The following is a 21268-nucleotide window of genomic DNA, read 5'->3' as shown; positions in this document are numbered from 1 at the left end:
AGAGAATGTGTATGGTTAAGATCTATGTCACGACACATATTGATTTCTTGTGGACTAGAGAAAGATCGAATTCCAACTTCTATCTATGAAGATAATGCAGCTTGTGTCTCGCAAATGAAGGAAGGGTATATCAAAAGTGACAGAACAAAGCATATACCACCAAGATACTTTGAGTATACTCGAGACCTTATTAAAGACAATCAGGTTGAAATGAGATATGTCCAGTCCAGCAACAACTCAGCTGATCTTTTCACAAAAGCACTTCCCACAGCAACATTCAGGAAACATGTTCATGATATTGGCATGCGCCATGTACGAACAATGTAACGACCTGCAATTTGAGGGGGAGCTATATACTGCACTCTTTTTCCCTTAGCTAAAGTTTTTTCCCATTGGGTTTTCCTTTAGCAAGGTTTTTAATGAGGCAGTACTTTAAGACCCCGAAGTTTTGAAAAGGTGTCATCCAAGGGGGAGTATTATGAATCCACCGACGCTTTTTTTGGATGACCACTTTTTCAAAGATGAATCCACCGACGCTTTTTTGATGACCATTTCTTTCAAAGCAATAATACATGTTTGTCTCCTTAAATAGTACCTTTGAACAGTAGTTTTTGTATTATAAATAGAATGATTTGAACGAAGGTTTATTCCAGTAAAAATTCTCATATTCTCATATTTTCTTGTTTCTTGAAGTTCATATATTATAAGCTTGTTAAAGTTCGGGCTAATATTATAACAATATATTAATTTGTCTGATTTGCAAAAAAATCATCACCACTAGATTTCCGTAATCCTGTTAACAGCCTAAGCCTGTGAGTGTCCTCTTATCACTAGTTCTACAGCTTGTGTTCTTCTCCAACACCGACTTCTCACCACAAATTCTTTCTTCTGCTTCCATTCATTCATTCATCTTCAATGTTGTATTGAAGTTAATAACTGGTAAGCCCTGTTTATTCAATTGCATGCAATAATAATATAATAATAATAATCTTGAACTAAACCCTCCCAAGATTACTTTTCTTGATTCATTTCCACATGGGTTCTTGTTAAAAATTTGAAATTTGTGAATTTAAACCCAAAATCATCACTTTTCCCATCTGGGTTTTTGTTAAAAATGTGAAATTTTGTTAATATGAACTCAAATTTACAATCTTTTTGCTGTTTTACATCTGGGGTTTTGTTGAAATCTTGAAATTTATGAATCTAAACCCAAAATCATCACTTTTCTCATCTTGGGCTTTGCTAAAAATGTGAACTTTTGTTAATATGAACTCAAATTTACAATCTTTTTGCTGTTTTACATCTAGGGTTTTGTTGGAATCTTGAAATTGAATTTGGGTTTTGAATAATCAGCAATAATGACATCTTCAATGCTGTATGGAGCTGACAATCTTGCAATAATAAGAGGAAGAGTTGCTGCAAATGGGTTAGGGTTTAATGGATCAGAATTGAGTGGAAGAAAGTTTCCACTCAAAGTTAATTTGGCTTGCGGGAGTTCGGTTTCGAGAGGTAAAACCTTAATTGTACCAAAATGCAGTGTCTCTTTACCTAGGCCAGCATCACAGCCTAGGTTCATACAACACAAAAAAGAGGCTTTTTGGTTCTATAGGTTTTTATCAATTGTGTATGATCATGTGATAAACCCGGGCCATTGGACTGAAGATATGAGAGACGAGGCGTTAGAGCCGGCTGATCTTTATAGCCGGCATATGACAGTGGTGGATGTTGGTGGGGGGTACCGGGTTCACAACTTTGGGTATTGTGAAACATGTTGATGCTAAGAATGTTACGATTTTGGATCAGTCGCCACATCAGCTTGCGAAAGCGAAGAAAAAGGAACCGTTGAAAGAATGCAAGTTCATTGAGGGTGATGCTGAGGATCTTCCTTTTCGGACTGACTATGCCGATAGATATATATCTGCCGGAAGGTATATAAATTTATATATTTTCTCAAGATTGGTATTTTGTGTTAGTTTTATTTGTTTTCGTTCATGTTACATTTTAGGGGTGTTTGGATGTGCTTTTCGAATGTGGTTAACTTGTTATTGTGATAATTGGTTCACAAGTTTTGGTAAATTAGTTATTTAAGATGTTTATGGACAAAAAGTGGTCAATTAAAAAATGGATCATTTTTGTATTAGTAACTTTTTTAATCATATTTAATAAACTAGTTACTTTTGAAAATTTTATGATGGTCAAGAAAGTGGTCAATATTATTTTATCTTTTAGCTTATTAACTTTTAATTTTTCTAATAAACTAAAGGATACAATAACATGCTTAACATTTAGACACCATTCATTTGCATGATTATATTTCTCATTTCTTCATTTTTTTGTTATAAGTTAGACAGTACTATTGTTAGGATAATTATATTCCAAACAAATACCGTCCAATATTATGGGACCCATCACACGTCACGTAAAGGGGACCCACAATCAAATAAAAACCATATTTAAATGTTAAGTGGCTTGAAGAAATAAAAAAAAGTTATTCTTGGATCATTTTACTATGATTGCGTGCTTGTCGAAAAAGTTTACTTTCTTAAGAGTCTTTGACACATGTGTTATGTGCATATAATATTGCAGCATTGAGTACTGGCCCGACCCGCAACGAGGCATCAGAGAAGCATACAGGGTTCTAAAGATAGGAGGAAAGGCTTGTATTATCGGGCCCGTATATCCAACATATTGGTTGTCTCGTTTCTTTGCGGACGTGTGGATGCTTTTTCCCAGAGAGGAAGAGTACATTGAGTGGTTTACAAAGGCTGGATTTAAAGATGTGAAGATTAAGAGAATTGGCCCGAAATGGTATCGTGGGGTCCGTCGCCATGGTTTGATCATGGGGTGCTCTGTTACTGGAGTCAAACCCGCATCAGGGGATTCACCGTTGCAGGTAACGGGTTCTTACTAGTTGAGGTGGCCAAATGGGTGGGTGGGGCAGACCGGGTAATGGGCCAAAACGGGCCACTTGGGTTGACCCGTTTACATGTTTTGTCCATTTTTAAATAGTTAATGTGTCACCAAAAGTCCAAAACTATGCTGTTACAAACTTACAACTTATATAAGTTATATCATAATTATGATTCTGGGAATCAAATAATCTGTTTCGTATAACAAAAATTCACCCGCTTACTCTATGTCAAACCTAATTTAAGGCACTTTTATTCTCGTCTCGCAAAACGTTATTTCTTCACAAAAGTGTCATTTTATCAGTTAATTCTTTAAAATATTTTTACAATTTATCAAACACTTAATACATCTTGTTATGCGATAATCATAACTTTAAACAACAAGAAACACAATTTTTAACCTCATGTCATATTACAGCGTATTATCTTATTTTACGATTTAATATCACATAAATTATTTCAAGACAGTAACACAATCAAACACTCGTCTAGCCCGTAATTGGGTTCACGGGCTATCCATATGCAAAATTTATCATCTTCTCTTACTAACATTATGTTTCTTCATCAGCTGGGCCCCAAAGAAGAAGACATTTCCAAACCAGTGAACCCGTTCGTGTTCCTTACGCGTTTTCTCTTGGGTGGGTTGGCTGGAGTCTACTACGTCCTGGTCCCTGTTTACATGTGGCTCAAGGACCAATTTGTTCCAAAAGGTCAGCCCATCTGAGGGATGGTCAAGTTACTTGTTTGTATCGGATGGATGATGTTCAGTTTCAATGTTGTGTGAATGCATGTTAGGATTTTAGCTCTTTATTTTCTTTCCAACATTTGACCGTAAACTTTATGTTCATGAGCAATTTTTATATGTCAAATAGCTCTCATACACGTGTTTTGATGAGGCTTGAACCCACACCCTTTGATTGACTGGACATGCTTGATTTTGTTGAGCAAATTTGTTGCATGTTCGTTATATGCCTTTTGTTGTGGGAGCTTGTATGACGAGTCGCACACATGCGTGATTAAATTGATGGGAGGAAAATAAGTCTGGCAAAAGGGTCTGGTCGAGTAACTGGCCAAAACTGATGCTGAGCATAATAGAACAGAAGCGATTTTAATTAAGTGTTGATTTAGTTTTTGGTCAATTTGGAGTTGGAGTGTTTTAGAAAAACAAGTATTAAATGGTTCACCTGCTATAATTTTCTTGTGGCTAGTGACAGTGGCGGTGGTGATGGTGTTGGAGGTGGCGGTGGTGTTATGACGACAAAGTTCTAGTGGTGTTACAGTGGTAGACTGGTAGTGATAATGACGATGGTGCAGTGGTGAGGGCGTTGGCAATAGTGGTGTAGGTGGCGTCATGATGGTGATAGTGGTGATTGAGGCGATGGATACAATGGCGGTGGTGGAGTTGGAGTCAATAGTCACGTGGAGGGTGGCGGTGATGGCGATTACAAACATTGAACGTGGGTGATGTTAGGCCAATTTTATTGAAGCATGATCAAAACTAAAGTTCACCTATTGTGATCAAAATTATATAGGTGCATAATAGATAAAAACTCTACTCCTCAAAGATTATAACATGAAAAAATATATATTATAATATAGATGGATTTCCGCCACATTTGTTAACTCTGTCTCTTTTCCATATCCGTGTACAAATGTTCTTGTTGGAGATGCTCTTACACAACTACACTACATTGAATATGAAAGGTGGAGCATATTACCTTCAACTTGGCTTGCAAGCTTTTACGGTGAAAAGGGGAGGGAAGGAACTGACTTTTTCTAACTTGGAATGATTTGGAAGTGCGAGATGCACTAATCGGAAAGAGACTCTCTCTTGACCTGACTTTCCCTATTGGCTTTGACTGCGGTAAGTAATTCACTCAAACCGATTCCATTTATGGATACTTGGAGGGTGGGAAAACTTCTTTTATCAGGATGAAAGGCTTAGCCGCCTGACTCACTCCGGATAGCAGGGGCGGATCCACTTGTGTAGTGCGGGGGTCGGCCGACCCTGTGAAAAAATATTTTTTAGTAGATTATATGCGTCAAAATCTCGAGCGACCCTTGTGAAATTTTGACGTCGACCATGTGGATTTGTTGTTGATAGAACAAAGAGTATTTGAGATTAAAAAAAGAAAGGAGAAAATGAAAGAAAGAAAATGATATATCCAACGATAGAGAGACAAGAGCTGTAAAACATGTAAAGATATGAAGAAAGATGACCTAATATTCATTTAAATGTGTTGGGCCTTCTTTTAAATTAAGTTACAGCCCAATATTCTAAATATATCATTTCGATCCACTGAGATAAAATTCAATATAATATTTAATAGTAAATCTTTAAAAGATAATTCTAACCGTTCATTCTTCTCTTTATTATTAATTTATATAACACGTAACACATGTACAGAAGTTTATGATATGATTTATTTTATTTTTAGTTTGTTTGTTTACCCATATAGTTTATTTATATGATAGTTTCTTATAGGCTATTAACATTTGTATTTCATAGATAAATCATTTACAGTTTTATAAAAAAACTATTATTATTTATTAAACATCTATATTAAAAGAAGTCGACATTGTAAAAAAGCATGTGACGTAAGATTACTAGTATAAAGCAATATTAGTCATGCAATTTTTAATGACATTTAACGTATAATTTTTGGTTATATGATATTTTGAATGCTTATATTTTTATATGATATGTCTCGAACCAATTTGACCTAACCAGAATGGTCGATCCGGATCGATAAAAATTATATATTTATTTGACCCGACCCGAACCGGATCAAAAATTTTTTATATCAATAGTCAACTGGACCAGAAAATTTTTTACATTTGCAAAAAAATTTCTAGATCCGCCACTGACGGTGACACTCACTTGATTCACTAAATAATTTTTACCATCATATTTAGTATCTTGAAACCAGGGTACTACATTATTGGGGTGTTCTTCGGGTTATTTATTCGAGTTTCAGATTGTTCGGGCCGGGTTGTTCGGGTTTGAGCTCAAAACAAATTGACCCAAGAACCGACCCAAATAAGTTTGGTTTGTTTGGGTTAAACGGGTCGGGTAAATTCGAGTCGTGTTCGAGTTTAACAAATTAAAAAAATTTATCCACCTTTAAGAATATAAAAATAACCATATTCCAAGCCGTTATAAAACCGTAATGTGCAGCCATATTCAACAATAACTTATAATATTTAGAAAAACATGAAATTTATAATACAAACATGCATTAGACGGGATGGAGTGTTGTAGCATGTGGATCAATACTTGTGTAGATTGAAGAAACATACTTAATACATATTGGTTTAAATACTATACTATTTAAGTTTTTGAATTGAAGATACATTCTCAACATGCTTTATGCTAATTAATAGATTGAGATCCAATGTGATAGATATATACAAAATTAATTGGAGTATTGAGAACAGCCGAACTAGAATACATATGGTTACTATATTACTTCACTACTAAACTACCCTATAAAATTTAAGGAAACATACATCGATGTATCATACTTCTGGTTATTCGGGTCAACCTGAATTTGGGTATTTTATCTCGGATTCGGGTTAGGAGTTTAATCGGTTCGGGTGAATTCGGATCGGGTTATTCGGGTCTCGGGCCGCTTCGCTTCGGGTTCCTTATTCGAACACGGTTAAAAAACACACCCCTACTACATTACACTTTAAGCTTAAAATAAATAAAAATATATTATTATGTACTAAGGGAAGCGTATCCTAAAAACAAGTAGTTTTATAGGAAGACTATGAATAAATCATAGTCATTGGATCATGTTAATCAATCGTTAAGATCTAAAATTTCAAAAAACCGACATAGTTACCTAGAATTACTCTTTCAACATTATAACCAACATAAATTTCTAGAATTATTCCTTCACTATAGGTTGTAATACCAATGGTTAAATATCTACTACTTTTTACCATTCTTAAAAAACTTGTTATTTTTATTTAAACAATTTTCAATGTACTAAGAGTTAATTGCCCGTTTGCCCCCTGTGGTTTGTCAAACTAGCACGTTTGCCCCCAGTGGTTCCGAAATAGCACCATTGCCCCCTGAGGTTGTTTTTTTAGTACCCGGGTGCCCCCAAACATGAACGTCCGTTAGTTTTCACCGTTTGGTGTCAGAAAGTTAGGGTATTTTCGTCTTTTAGAATTACTATGATAATCCATCAATCACTCTCTTTCTCATTTTAATCCCCTCTGCAGTACTCCACCACCACCATCTCCCGGTCTTCCACCATCTTCACCCACAAACCTTTGAATCATGATCAATAAACCAAACCAGAAACCCACATCACCACAGCAGCCGGCTAAAGCCCCATCACCTCAGTTGCCAACAACTGCCATCACGTGATTCCGACACAAATGCTCGCTACCATGATCGATTGAACCACCTGAGTTTCATTATCGTGTTAAAGAGAGACGCTTTAAGTGGTGGGGTGCAAAATCGGGAATAGATTTGCAATTTTATAACCATTTAACTACCACCGTCACGATTTGGACTTGAATGTTGATTTTGATTTTGATTTCGGGTATTGGATTTGACGAAAATTGTGTTGGGGAACCAGAATTGATGGTTGGGGGTAGCGAGATCGGCGGGCGGCTCCGATGGTGGTGGCCGGAGTTGGCGGTTGTCGTTTACCCCAATCTTTGGTTCTGATTAATTGAAGTTATGGCACGAAATTAGAGTTTGAAAACAAGTGGGTCTTGTTTGTTTGGCGGTTACGAGTTGGTCTGGAACATTAATTTGGAACATTAATTTGGTGCTGCTGGGGATGGTGGTGAAAGTGCTGGTCAAGCTGCTGCTGGGTATGTAGTAGTATAAGAGCATTCCTCCATCTTTATGCAGTTAAAAGACGAAAATACCCTAACTTTCTGACACCAAACGGTGAAAACTAACGGACGTTCATGTTTGGGGGCACCCGGGTACTAAAAAAACAACCTCAGGGGGCAATGGTGCTATTTCGGAACCACTGGGGGCAAACGTGCTAGTTTGACAAACCACAGGGGGCAAACGGGCAATTAACTCATGTACTAAATATAAGATCTCACAAAGGGATATTGTTCATAACAATAGCCAATTATCTTCTCACACATTACAAGAGATACTGTTCACAAAGTCATAGCTCCACCGCTTTCACCTTTCTTCTTTGCATTCCCTGTCTGCCATCTTTAAATTGATAAAACCCTAAAACGATCTAAGGATAACTCTTCATCTCCTGTTTCAAGGTGGGCAATTGCATCGCCATCGCCTATGGATGCCTTCTTTCTTGACCACCATCGCAGTTGTTAGCGATGTCGATGCCCTCTACCCCAGATTCCGGCTACATCAGTATTGATAATATGTTAAAGCTATTAGCTTCAGAAATTATTATTGAATTGACTTACTACTAAGAGTATAAGTTTTGTAGTATTAAAATGCATGATTTAAAAGTATGGGTTATAGTAATTGTACGCTGATGCCTTAACGTATGGTAGGTACGCGAGACATTCAAAGGCAAAAACCTGTTAAACGCTCAAAAAACGGTCTTCGTGAAAAAAGTGAAAATTGATCGATTAACAATCCAAAACTGTTTTTTTGGGAGAACAAATGATTGATTGGATATGTATTGACGATTCCGAGATGTCTGGATGTGATTTCATGGATCGATTCGTGAAAAAATGGATTCGAATACGTTAATATACGTTAAGAATTAGTGTATTGGATCTTTTCACATAGCAATTATACATAAAGAAAATTTAGAGTAAAGTGTCATTTTTGTCCTTGTGGTTTGGCAAATAATGCGAATTTAGTCCAAAAAGTTTATTTTTTGTATATTGACCCTCCACGTTTTCTAGTTCTTGCCAATTACATCCAAATCACTAACCCCGTTAAATTTAATCGTTAAGTCAGGGGTAGACATGTCTTTCACTCTTTCTTTATTATATTACTTATTTTAGTGAACTACGTTTATTGTCCTTGTGGTTTGTCCAAATATGCGGTTTTAGTCCAATAGTTTCAACATTGCAATTTTCGTATTTGTAGTTCCATTTCACTTGCAATTAACCTTGAATTTATTAACCCCGATAAGTCTGGTCGTTTACCCATTTGCGTGCCCCTCATGTGACGATCATTTTTGTCGTTTTTCTCCCCAAATAAGCCTCAGTCCTAATTCGCAACTCCCCTTCACATGAGGGCTGGGGTGTATTTGGGGAAAGAGAATAAAAATGAACAAAATTGCCCCTCACGTGAAGGGCACACTGATGGGTTTAACGACCAGACTTAACGATATTAGGAATTTGGGTTTAATTGCAGGTGAAATGAATCTACAAGGATGAAAATTGCAAACTTGAAACTATTGGACTAAAACCGCAGATTTAGACAAACCACTAGGACGAAAACCGCAGTTCTCTGAAATAAGTATTATAATAAAGAAAGAGTGAAAAGACATGTCTACCCTTGACTTACAATTAAATTTAACAGGGTTAGTGATTTGGATGTAATTGGCAAGAACTGAGAAACGTGGAGGGCCCATATGCAAAAAATAAACTTTTTGAACTAAATTCGCATTATTTGCCAAACCATAATGACAAAAATGACACTTTACTCAAAATATTTATTTTGAAATTATTAGCAATTTAATCATGGGTAGTCATTAGCTACAATATTATAACTTTTTTTAATAAATGTTTTATAAATTAAATAACTCTTTTAAAACTAATAATTTTTATTTTAAATAATTATTCTTGTACATAAAAAGCAACTTAAAGTGAAAATTAGTGCAATACCTACCTATATATAATTTCTATCAAAAAAATTCTAGGTGCAGCTCCCCCCTCCCGTATCGAGCCATCAGATTGATTCAATTTTAAATGGTGAGCTCTCATTCATTTGATCCAGTTTAGACTCATCTAAGTTATAAATCTCGTGGGTAATGTGTCTCTTCAAACCAGAATAACCCTTAAACGAGTTATAACATCTCATTTATTTGTGAAACTCTTTCATCTTATTTAAGTTAAAAAAAAATAAGCAGGTCATGGTTCTCATCAAACTCGGATGACCCTTAAACGAGTTATAATATCTCATTATTTGTGAAACCCCTTTCATCAAACCATAATTTAATTTCTCTCATCTACATATTCTTCGTTGCTGGTCTATCCTCTCCATCGCCGGTTTCCATTACCATCCACCATCGTCAACCTCCCTTCTAATGCAACAACCGCCATCGTCACCTACATCAAATGCCTCTTGTTTGTTGGATTTCTCTAGATTCGCCATTATGAACAATTCATGAACACAAACGAACGTAAACAAACATAACTGAAGAAGGTAAACAAATACAAACAAAAATGAATATAAATACACACATGTAAATAAACACAAATGAACAAATATAAATCATTAAGTAGATGATTCATTTTAATGTTTCATCCAAAATAAACATAATCAAATATAGATAAATCAAAATATGTCCAAGTATATTACAAACCTCCTTATAATTAATTAAATTAATATCTCCAAAAATATATTCAGAATATTAGAAACGACAAATGTAACTAAGAAACCCACAATACGGGAACTAAAAGCTAGTATGTTATATTTTATGCACCGTGACAAATAAATTAGAATTTTAACAACTTTTTATTTTATGAATAATAAAAATAAACATTTTAATACTCTTTATATCAAGTAAATGGCAATATATCTAAGATTTCATTGATTTCTTAGCCTATAACATGGCCATGGATTTATCCACATATTTTGGGCTTTGGTCTCTCCGTTGTCATCAAATGCAAACAAGTGAACAACTCATAACCCAATAAACATATCTCCTATCGCCTTTTCTTGCTATTCCAAAGTCAACCTTTAACCTTACATGTTTTTTCGAATCCAACTTTTAGTGAACTGTTTATTGAAAAGTTCGTTTACGCTTGTTTATTTAATAAACGAACAAACATGAACAAAACTTTTTGTTTATTTAGTTAAACGATCGAACATGAACACATGTCCCTTTCGTTAATTATGTTCCCGAATGTTTGCTCGTTCAAATCCATTCGTTCATTAACGTTCATGAAATTAAAGGGGAAATTCTATAGACTCGCAGTTAGACCTGCAATGTTGTATGGAACAGACTGTTGGGCCATCAAGAAGACACATGAGCGCAGGATGGAGGTGGCAGAAATGAGGATGCTGAGGTGGATGTGCGGACACACTAGATTAGATACGATTAGAAATGAGGTCTTTAGGGAAAGATTAGGAATAGTTAGCATATCTGAGAAAATAAAGGAAGAGAGATTGAGATGGTTTGGGCATGTGAAGAGGAGACCGACAACAGCGCCAGTTAGAGTAGTGGAAGCCTTCATTGTGGAAGGAAAGAGGAGTAGAGGCAGACCTAAATTGACTTGGGATGAGAGAATTAGACATGACTTGACAGAGTTGCACCTCTCTGAGGACATGGTCCAGGATAGAGATTCGTGGAGACGTAGTATTAAGGTTAGCGACTTCTAGGGGAAGGCACCTAGTTAGCTTAGCTTTCTATTTAGGGTCTAGTTGGCTAGTCTTGATCCTTGTTGTTTATGAATATTTTTTTGTTTTGATGCTGCTTTTTGTTTCTTATGCCCTTTTCTTAGTAGGTTACAGATACCTTGCTTTTTTGGTAGTTTGTTATCTATGTATTGCTAAGTGTCTTTTGCTTGTAGGATGTATGTTTACTATGATTACCTGTATGTAGCTTTATGAGCCGGGGGTCTCTCTGGAAGCAGCCTCTGTATTCTCTCGGATAGAGGAAAGACTTGCCTACATCCCACCCTCCCCTGACCCTACCGATAGCGTGCTATGCGGTGGGATATACAGGGCTTGATTGATTGATTGACTGAATGTTCGTTGGTTTACTCTTGTTTGACTTCGTTCGTTTATATATTTATTAAAGTTATTTAGGCTCTTTATAGTTTACTCTAGTTTTATAAAATTAAAATATCACCATAATTTAGTCTAGTTTTATCAATATCTAGGCCCAAGAGATAAATCGTGTTTTCTTTTAATTGGTATTCACTTAGTTATGTTAGTTTAAGTTCATGAATCGTTCGTTAATTTATACAATTAACGAATGAACACAAATATTCATTTTCTTCACGAGTAAACACAAACAAACAAACACGAACATGACTCGCTCACATTCGTTTGGTCCGTTTACAGGCCTATCAACATATAAAATACAAAACATAGAGGTACTTTGGTAAATCAACCTTTCCCATACTACATAATAGACATATATAAGCCAATATTCAAAATGCCAATGATGTCATTCTAATTATTCACTAACATTCAAAGAACATGTCCTTCGACATTCCTGCAAACCTCTTCCCAGACAATGCAAGCCCAGAATGGATGAACAAAGGCGATAACGCATGGCAGCTGACCGCAGGCACAATGGTGGGCCTCCAAAGTGTCCCGGGGCTAGTCATATTATACGGAAGCATTGTTAAAAAGAAATGGGCTGTAAACTCGTGTTTCATGGCCCTTTTCGCCTTTGCTGCGGTCCTGGTGTGTTGGGTTGGTTGGGGCTATAAAATGTCATTCGGGTCCGAACAACTTGTACCATTTGTTGGAAGACCGGGTTTGGCATCGCTACGTGCAAGTTATCTAGTTGAGAAAGCATTTGCTGGAAAGTTTCCTAATGCAACTATGATATATTTTCAGTTTGTGTTTGCCGCAATCACTTTGATCTTGATCGCTGGTGCGTTACTTGGGCGAATGAATTTCTACGCGTGGATGGTGTTTGTACCGATTTGGTTAACATGTTCGTATACCGTTGGAGCGTATAGTATATGGTGTCCTGATGGTTGGTTAGCAAAAATGGGTATAATTGATTATTCGGGTGGTTATGTTATTCATCTGTCTTCTGGGGTTGCTGGTCTAACCGCGGCTTATTGGGTGATTTGATTAATTTAATCTTTGAATTTTAATTTATCGGTTTTGGTTATGGTTAGAGCCTTAGAGGTGATAATTTCGACACGATTTTGGTGATGTAGGTGGGACCGAGGGACGAAAAAGACCGGGAGAGGTTTCCACCTAATAACATCTTGTTGATGCTTTTAGGGGCGGTTTTATTGTGGATGGGATGGACCGGGTTCAATGGAGGCGATCCTTATATGGCGAGCCGGGATGCTTCACTTGCGGTACTTAACACGCATGTGTGTGCGGCCATGAGCTTGTTAACATGGCTCATGCTTGATATTATGTTTTTTGTAATACCGTCGGTTATTGGTGCTACGCAAGGCATGATCACCGGTCTAGTATGCATCACCCCAGCCGCGGGTAATATTTTCACTTTACTAAAAAATGTAAATTTTTGTATAAGTAGGTGGTTATTATTTCGGTTTTCTGAAAGAAGAAAAAGGTTTTCCGTGTATGTAAGAAACGAATTCATTGCACTATTTGTGAAAAACAACGCACTGAATTCGCTTTTACACAAAAGAAAAACCTACTTTTATTAGGGGTTCAATAAACCACTTATTTTAATATAAATTAATAAATTCTACATATAAAGTATATTATAATTATATAAAACAAAAGTTTATAAGAATGAACAGGAGTTGTGCAAGGTTGGGCAGCTATGATAATGGGAATATTATCCGGTAGCATACCATGGTTCACAATGATGGTGGTACACAAGCAAGTGACACTATTAAAAAAATCGACGACACAATGGCGGTGTTCCACACTCACGCCGTGGCAGGGTCACTAGGCGGTGTTCTAACCGGTTTATTTGACGAGCCAAGGCTAAATCGTATTTTCTTTGACTTAACGGACGGGTGGCAACATTACATAGGGCTCGCATACAGTTTAAAAACAGGTCGTGTTCAGGCTGGCTTGCACCAAATGTGCGTCCAATTGCTAGGAATATTATTTGTTGTGGTGTGGAACATTGTGATTACAAGTGTGATTTGTGTTGCAATTGGACTTGTGATCCCACTTAGATTGAGTGAAGAAGTGTTGCAATTTGGGGATGAAGAAGTGCATGGGGAGAGTGCATATGCATTGTGGGGTGATGGGGAGAAACTTATCGAGACGTCGAAGCTTCAATCGGGTCACGGGTTTGATGAGTTTTCGGTAAAGGAAGGAAGTAATATTCGGTAACTTTTTTCTATATTGTTGTAATAATAAAGTATACGTATCATAATGAAAGTTCAAAGTTGTATGAACTATGATGCGTTTAAGGCGTTCCTTAAAGTATATGTATCATAATGAAAGTTCAAAGGTAGTGGTTGCTAGAATATAAAGTTGTTTTAAGGACTTGTACATAATATGAAGTTATGAACTAGTTAAGTCAAAATTTTCATGATATACCGGTTACAAAATGAGGCAAACAAGATAAAATTGATGAATATTTTGGTTTTCTATAATCTCTTGTTTCATTTTGATTATGGTATTTCTAAATTGACTAACTTTTTAATTTTAGATGTATCGCAAACATTCTTGTAAATCATTTTCTTTAGAGGTTTTACGTATAATCACAATAAGCCAACATGTTTCATTTTAAATCTTCCATAGAAATGTAGTTAACAATTTATGACAAATTATACTATTTTGTTTATAAATAAGTTCCGATTTGTTCCTTCATATCATATTATGCCTTTGTCGATGCAGCTTGTATCATGCTTACGTTTCACATTACCTGCATGATACATACATGTGCATGTAGACAGTAGATAAATACATGTATGTACACAAACATGTAAGTGAAGTCTCCAAAGTTTTTTTTTAAATAAGGTGACACATTCGTAAATTACTTACATAGCTTGTAACATGGTTGCTTAAAAGCAGGATCATCTTGTAGCGGCGGAGGATCTTCACCGAATATATACTCACAACTCATATCCTCAAAATCTACAACTCAATTTGAGTATATTTGGTTACATTTATTTGTTATGACTTATGAGTGAAGTTTTCATATTATGAAATGATTTCAAGATGTCTTAATTGGTAACTATAATAATTATCTTTTAGTAGACTTACTTGGAACCATGTTCATTGGCATGCCAAATGTGTTCTTCATGAACTCTTGTATTGGTGCATTGCAGAGATTCATACACATCCCCGCACAATTACTCATCTCTAGAAACCTGACTTAAACACGAATGTCGGTAAAATGTTATATGGCGTATGCTAGGCCTTAAACATGTATTCTAAGTGCCTTAAACATGTATATGCTAGGGCCTTAAACATGTGATACAAAGAAGTCAAAACAAGTTGCAAGAGAGTACTATATGACTATATGTGAACTTTCAGTGTTGTTTGAAGTTATGTCTATTAGTCCATGGCTTTTTACAAATTCTGATTATTCAATAATTTATAAAATCACATTGAGAGATTTTAAAAACTAAAGTCGGTACCTGCATTTCTTTATATAGATAACATTCTTCTCTTTAACTCCTTCAAACTCCGATTCTTTTACCTTTAGTTGAAAAATGGAAAATTGGATTTAAATAATATAACTATGGACTATTGGCAAATAACAACTCCACCATCGCCGACAACCACCACGTGAACGTGGTGTAAGATGGGACCGTTAGCAGTCAACCTGTTTGTTGGAATTGTTATTTGTCAATCGTCATAGTTGAGATTATTTAAATCTAAGTTTCCTTAGAAACTAAAAAGTTAGTAAACGTTGGATCTAAGATAAGAGTAGCGTGACAGAGTAAAGTAAAACATAGGTGGTGTGTCCGGTTCAAACGACGAATATGTTTGTTTTTTTAAATAGTTTAAGTGTCATTTTCATCATTTGATATGTTTTTTCCGTATAACTTTGATTTAAATTAGATGTCCTGTTTAAGTGAGGCTTTAAAGACCTAACTTAAGTTTACTCTCCTTATAGTTGGTCTTGAAGAAGACGAGTAAAGTAAAACTATAAAGTCCGCGACCTTCTACTACACAAAAGCTAATATTAAATATGTACTTCACCGTGGAGTGCAAAATTCCCCTTAGTACATCCATCAAAGCACACTTTGACCATGATAAAAAAGTATATAGCTAGGTTAAATTTTATTTATTGAATTAAGAACAATTAAAAACCTATATCTTTCTAATTGAATTATTGGTTGAGGTTGTATATAATTTTGGATTATATATATAAAAATCACTAGTTTTTATCCCCCGTATTACTAGGGTTGTTTTATATTATTTGTTTCTATTATTTATTTGTTTTTTGAATTTTTATTTTTTTTATTGTATAAAAGTTAATAATATACTTATGGTTTAATGATAAATTGTTTCACAAATAAATGAAATGTTATAACCCGATTTAAAAGCTATATAATTTTGATGAGACCCAAGACCCGTTTGTTTTTTTACTATAAAATTGGTTTTTTAATTATAAATTATATATATCTTTTTTTAAGTAAAGCATATATTAATTTTTAGTATATCCCTACTTTATAGGATTTTTATATTAAATATTTGGTGAGATTATTTTTATTTAATGAGATGTTATAACCCGTTTAAGAAATATTTGGGTTTGATAAGACCCACACCCATGAATTCGGGTCAAATGCATGAGAAGCCTCCATTTAAAAATCAAGCAAATCTGGTGACTTCAAAAAAAGGGGAAGCGACCACATCACGACACGTAAGATTTTTATATTTTCGTTTATATATATTATAGATATAGATACACAGGTTTGTGTTTTTTGTTATATTTTTAGATTAAATGACTACTCAATTTTAATTAATTTCATTTTATCTAGGTGTTTTTGTTTAGTTAATAGTATTATATTTTTAGAAAGTATATAAGAGGAACACGCCTTTTCTTAATCATATAAAAATACATTTTTAAAAGAATATTGGATTTAAATAATTCTAATGATTATCTATTAGTTAGCAATAATCTCAACTAATGAAATGCTTTGTGACATTCCCATTTTTAACCTAGTTTCTCCCAACAATCTCATAGTACACAGACATTAGTCTGTTGATGATTTAAAATGCTTGCTTGTCACAAAAGTGCTTATGTGGCAAAAACGATTTCTCCCCCTTTCTCACGACCACTGTACGACCGCCACCGTGGCAACCCCCACATGCGACGTGAAAGTTGATTTCATAGAAAATAGTTATAAAATCTTCATTTTGAATGTTGACAAAAGGACTAATGAATTCAGTTTAAAGTATGTAAAGCTTCTCATTTCTCAATTCATATATGTATAAAGTTTTAGTTATGCTATATTATTTATATTTTCAATTATGTGATTTTTAATTTTGAATCTTTTATTTAACATTCTAAACATAATCATTCAAAAAAAACTTTTAAACATTAAAACATGATTAATTATACCTAAAAAACTTGGAGTCCTACAATTCATGTTTTTGCTGAAAAATTATAAATATGAGTTTTTTGTTTTTTTAAAATCGTAAATCTTTTTTTTTTACTTCATAAACACCTATCAAATAATCAATTTCAACAGAAGAAATAGAATCACATAAAAACATGTCATGTCAGTTACTTTCATATGACATGTATCAAATTATTCTATGTACTTCTAATATTTTTTTGGTTTTATTATTGTTGTGAATCCGTTTGATATGTTTTTATTGTTTTTTTCAAACTCATAGTTGTAGTGAACTAATAGCAATATTTAATCCAATTCTATGTTTTTCATATGAATGTAAATTTGAGATTCTAGCATTCTTATTGTGCACTATATATTTCATTCTTTTTACCTCTAGTTTTGTGTCTTTATTTTCAAATAATGGACTTTATTAATTTTTTTTATTTGACAACTCCCGTGCAATACACGGGTTCGAAAACTAGTTAAAGTAATATAGACACATAGATATGACTTGGGTTGATGATTCGATGTAAGTTTAGCTGTGAGATTCCCTTCGGATCTTATGTAATTGGCAATGCAAGTTTGTCAAGCTTCTCATTGAAATTTTGTTTTTATTTTTCAAAAAGAAATTAAATCATAAAAGACACTATTCATAGTTATAACGTGTTTTGCATAAATTGATTCTTATTTTGTAACAGATAGTTTCTTGTTAACACGTTATATGTATTAATATTGAGTAAGAGCTTGACTTAAATTAAAGTACAAAGGCACGTAGATGTGGCTTGATGATTTGGCTTCAAAGTTTGGTTTTGAGATTCCTTTTGGATCATATGGCTTAGCTTGATGATTCGGATGAGTTAAGTTTGGCCAAGAAAGAGATGGTGGGAGCTATTATGTTTGTAGCGTGGTGAACTATTGGGAAGCTTCAGATTTACATTCTCAAACAGTCGCCTAAAGACAAAATTGTTATTTAATGAGGTTGTTTATTTTTCGTCTTATTGGTTTTCGAATATGAAATATAAGTGTAAATTATCTTGGACATAGTGGTTAAAAAACCCTTTATTAATCATGTAATTTTCCATTTTTCGCATGTGCTTTTTATAGAATTTCGACGTTCAAAAGAAAAAAAACATAGGCACATACATACCTTGCATGGGCCGACAAGCCAAGAGAAGAAGATGGTCATGAACGCAACACTTAACTCTCTTGAAAACTTACGAGGCAACAGTTTTCTTAACTTCATAACCTAACAAAAAAAACTCAGAACGTTTTTAACCTTTTGCTGTATGAACTTAACTTTTAAAAGAAAAATGCCATAAAATGCATCAACACAACAACAAAGAATTAACTTGCCACGGAGATGAAAGATGGAGGAGTAGCATCCAAAAGAACCTTGCCAACAAGTTGGCGTTGTTCAATCGGGTCGAAACTTTGAAACACCGCTCTAGATGCCACTATCAAGCTCTCGTACCCGCTCTCCGAGTTTCTCATACCTGTGATTTTCACCCACAACATGGTGCACGAGTTCCATGAGTTAGTTAATTGTTTCAAGACGAATCAAATAAGTAGAGATGACAATGGGCTAGGTTCAGTTCGGGCATTGACATCTCTGTCTCATACTTAGTTGTAAATTATGTCTCTTACCTGACCAATATATGTCAGTTATTTGTCGCGTAATTACCCATCATATATCAGGTATACTCAATAATTTGTTAAGTAATACTAGTTGGAGTTTCTATGTACATATCCTTTTTTTTCTTTTATACCATAATGACTAATGTTGTAAAATGTATACTTATAGAACTATTACAAATTAAATTTTACGCAATATATACAAATAAGGGAATGGACAAGTTATTCTACAAAGGGGAACAAAAATGAGAAGGATGAGAATAATTTATAGCAACACAAAAAAACCTCTAATAAATAAATAAATAAATAAATAAATCATAACTCAAAATATAGTAAAAAAAACGAAAAAAGTAAAAACACAAAAATGTTTCCACCGTCTTTCTCGTTCCCATAAAAAAAACACAATGGTAAGTGAAAAAAGTCGTTGTGTCTTTTTGTTTATCATTGTGTTTTGTGTTTATTTTCGTCATTGATTGTGTCTTTTTTCTTTATATTGTGTTATATTACTCAACATTGTGCTATATTTTGTTCGTCATTGTGTTATATTTTGCGATCTATTGTGTCTTCATTTAGTTATACTTGTGTCTTTTGTTCATTTTCGTCATTGTGTCTTTGATCTCACCATTGTGTCTTTTCGTCAATTTTTTTTTGTATTTATTTTGAACGTGAATGATGGCTGAAACATTTTCGTTTTTTAATTTTTTTCGTTTTATATATATATATTGAGTTATGATTTTTTAATTATGTTTTTTGAATTTATTTTTAAGTGATTTTTTATGTGGTTAAAAATCATTCTCACATTTGTCATTTTTGTCTGCCTTTGTATTTTAACTTTACCCTATAAGGGAAATAAAAAATAAATAACAATATGATTTTTACATAACTATATATATATATATATATATATTTCATTCACAATATAAAAAATATAAATAATTTCATCAAATATATATCCCAAAAACAGAATTTAAATTTCCATATACAAAACCTACTAAAGTTCAACATTAATAGGCTAAGGGTTTTCCGATCATGTCAACATAGTTGGTCTGAGTGGGGTGGCGGGGCGCGGCGCGTTCGCGCAGTGAAATAACTTAACTGTGAAAGTCACCGATCGAAAAAAATAGGCAAGGGTTTTTAGAAAATAAACTTAAAAATTTTCAGGTGTAAGGTTCGGGTAAACGGACATGTTGTTTCGGGTAATCAGATAGGGTATTACCTAACCCTACCAGTCTCATACACACAATATTTTTAAAAATTAATCTAATACCCGTCCCATAGCCATCAGATCGTGTATACATGTCCAACGTATCAGATATACTCGAAGGCTTGAGTTTTTTCTTTTCCATTTAATTAGTCATGTTCTTGAATATGTTTTCTCGAATTGTCTTTGTATATTACTTTTACTAGACGAGTGCCCGCGCGATGCAGCGGGAAATACAGATATTAGTAATCATGACTTAAGAGATTTTTGGGTACTCATCGTTCCGTTTGAAATCGTGGATTAAGAATTTTTATTTTAAACTCAATTTATTATCGAAGTACAAATGAAAAGGAAACCTAACCATTGTTAATGGTTTTTTTTTTGTTGGGTTTTAATTTTCAACGGTTTGGTTTCAGTTTTCGATGACAAAAAACAGCTTGGCTCACGGCTTAATTTAAAACCATCAAAACCGAACCACAAACGCTTATACGTAAGATGTTATTTTTTAATAGAAAACAAACTGTGACAATATCATACTCAAATTAAAAAGAATTAAATGCTCGTTTTTATGCTGCAATTTTCATTAAAAAATATTAACGTATGGGAAAGTTATAACCGTTTAAACATTGTGGGAGAATTTGGGTTAAAAGTGAAATTATAAATAATATATAGTTATAATATGGGGGATCAAAGTTGTAACTATTTTTTAAATTTTCAAAACTTGATTAAAGTTGAGGGGGCAATGTTGTAAATAATTTGAAGAAATATGAAAGACACGTCAAATTTAGTTTTTGAATGACTACTTTACCCCTATGTAATACTATATGTTTAAAAATTTGTAAATTACTTAAAATTAAGAGTCTTAATTTGCGATATAGATAAAATATAAGAACTAATATGGAAAAACCATATACATAAGAGAGAATACAAAAACAAAATCAAACGTACCCGAGGCATCTTGAAGTGCTTGGGAAAGGTAATTAATGGCAATACGTTCAAACCAGTTGTCTTTATAAACCGTCCTTGTTGTGGTGATACCATTACTATTAAGCATGGCTCCATCCTTCCTCTTTGGAACATTAGTCGACTCGTTGGGCAGTTTCGACACTGATATGATATGAAACCGATTACGTTTTAGCCAAGGATTCTTTTGGGGGAACATGTTCGGGTTGTTGATCCTTGTCGGAGTCGCTGA

At 34.2% G+C, this 21268-nt stretch overlaps 1 long non-coding RNA gene and 2 pseudogenes across 3 annotated transcripts; 2 read left to right on the top strand and 1 right to left on the bottom strand.

The window, feature by feature from the left end:
• The first annotated feature begins 1286 nt into the window (after positions 1–1286).
• On the top strand, positions 1287–3816 carry LOC143593592 (2-methyl-6-phytyl-1,4-hydroquinone methyltransferase, chloroplastic-like; annotated as a pseudogene). The gene is made up of 3 exons (XR_013146135.1): positions 1287–1928; positions 2587–2893; positions 3478–3816. The product of XR_013146135.1 is annotated as a 2-methyl-6-phytyl-1,4-hydroquinone methyltransferase, chloroplastic-like (transcript).
• Positions 3817–12073: 8257 nt separating this feature from the next.
• On the top strand, positions 12074–14073 carry LOC143593587 (ammonium transporter 2 member 5-like; annotated as a pseudogene). The gene is made up of 3 exons (XR_013146132.1): positions 12074–12849; positions 12948–13233; positions 13509–14073. The product of XR_013146132.1 is annotated as an ammonium transporter 2 member 5-like (transcript).
• Positions 14074–14934: 861 nt separating this feature from the next.
• On the bottom strand, positions 14935–18462 carry LOC143593586 (uncharacterized). The gene is made up of 3 exons (XR_013146131.1): positions 18388–18462; positions 15312–15373; positions 14935–15041 (listed from the first exon to the last, which is right to left on the bottom strand). It is a non-coding gene; the product is annotated as an uncharacterized LOC143593586 (long non-coding RNA).
• Positions 18463–21268: the final 2806 nt, after the last annotated feature.

The sequence above is a fragment of the Bidens hawaiensis genome, unplaced genomic scaffold (assembly GCF_021521415.1).
Source record: "Bidens hawaiensis isolate Kalapana, Puna unplaced genomic scaffold, B.hawaiensis_p1.1 tig00042390_1, whole genome shotgun sequence".
Classification (NCBI taxonomy): Eukaryota; Viridiplantae; Streptophyta; class Magnoliopsida; order Asterales; family Asteraceae; genus Bidens; species Bidens hawaiensis.
This window is presented reverse-complemented; position numbering and strand designations above follow the sequence as displayed.